The sequence below is a fragment of the Elephantulus edwardii genome, unplaced genomic scaffold, assembly GCF_000299155.1.
Source record: "Elephantulus edwardii isolate Elephantulus edwardi_28Jun2011 unplaced genomic scaffold, EleEdw1.0 scaffold00348, whole genome shotgun sequence".
Taxonomy (NCBI): Eukaryota; Metazoa; Chordata; class Mammalia; order Macroscelidea; family Macroscelididae; genus Elephantulus; species Elephantulus edwardii.
Genome location: NW_006400098.1, coordinates 1330080 through 1331656, shown reverse-complemented (window position 1 = coordinate 1331656; position 1577 = coordinate 1330080). Strand labels below are relative to the sequence as shown.

At 39.1% G+C, this 1577-nt stretch overlaps 1 protein-coding gene across 1 annotated transcript in view; it reads right to left on the bottom strand.

Moving 5' to 3' along the window:
* Positions 1-1577, bottom strand: part of LOC102850709 (leukocyte immunoglobulin-like receptor subfamily B member 3-like) — a 28944-nt gene that overhangs the window by 7905 nt on the left and 19462 nt on the right. The gene's annotated exons all lie outside the window — the stretch shown is intronic.

The following is a 1577-nucleotide window of genomic DNA, read 5'->3' as shown; positions in this document are numbered from 1 at the left end:
GTCACTTGTGATTACTGTGAGGCTGAACACTGTGACACTGATGTGTCAAATGCATTAATGGTTGGTTGCCCAATGTGGACAGAGAGTGGGGTGGAGCTCCCTGATTAAAACAAGCTTGGAAGGACGAGTGGCATCCACTTCCATAACAGCTTGCCTCCGGAAACCCTATGAACCTGGGGAGAGGATGAAAGGCACCCAAGCGTCGAGGACTCTCCTTCATAGGGTCGCTATGAGTTGCCTGTGACTCAGCGGCACTTAACAACAACAGTATCCAATTAGTCCGTTTAATAAATAATTAATAAACAACAACAACAACATAATTAATCCCCCTCTCTGCCCATCCTCACCCCTCTGCTCTACCGCTCCTTCCCATTGGATTCTCATACTTATTCTACAATAATAGTTTTATACACTATTTGTCCTTATAAGACTGAGTTAGTTCACTTAGCATAATGCTCTCCAGTCCCTCCCATGTTAGGTAATAATTTTCAAAATCATTGCTCCTGTATACTGTATAGTATTCCATCATGTGAATGTACTATAATTTCTCAATCCATTCGATTGTGGTTGGCCATTTGGGCTGTTTCCATGTTCTTGAGATGGTGAATAATACTGCTGTGAACATCGGTGTACAAGTTTCTGTGCCTCAGTCTTCATTCTCTCAGAGAATATTCCAAGCAGTGGAATAGCTGGGTCATATGGAATTCCTATGTTCAGCTTTTTGAGGAAGTGTCATATAGAGTGGCTGTAACATTTTACAATCCCTTACAAAGTGTAAGAGTTCTTTTCTCGCCACATCCTCTCCAACATTTATTACTTGCTGTCCTGTTAAACTTTGCCACTGTTACTAGAGTGAAATGGTATCTCATTGTGGTTTTGATTTGCATCTGTCTTATTGCCAGTGATTTTGAGCATTTCTTCATGGGTCTGTTGGCTATCTGAATGTCTTCCTTTGTCCAGAAATGCACAATCTGGAGAGGGTAAAATTGATGAATTTTAAAGATTAAGTCTAATTCTAAAGACTAAGTCTAATTCCGAAGATTATTTCCCTGTGAGCATCAAAAAACATTTTCCAAAAAGGAATGAATGGAAATCCAAAGTCTCTGTAAACATTCATTAAAATTAATAAAATAAAAGAAAAAAAAGAAAGCAAAAGATCATTACAAAGGTTGAAGAGGAAGAAAAGACCAAGATGGATGTCAGACTATGGTATTTTATGGTATTATAAGTAAATTTATTTATTTTGGTATTAAAAAAAACCCCACAAAAAAAGGTTTTCCAACAGAGTGAAAAGAAAACCTACTGACTGGGGAAAAAACCAAACAATTGGTAACAGCATTTCAGACAAGGGTCTCATATCAAAAGTTTACAGAATCCTACAGGGCCTTGATAAGAAAAGGACTGATAACACAATTATAAAATGGGCAAAAGACATGTAAGTGAGATATTCGCCAGAAAAGGACTTGCTGTTTGGTAAAATTGTGTTGACAGGGGAGTTCTGGTGGCCTAGTGGCAAGAAGCTGCACTGCAATCCCAGAGGCGCACGGTTCAAATCCACCAGATGCTCTGCCGTGGAC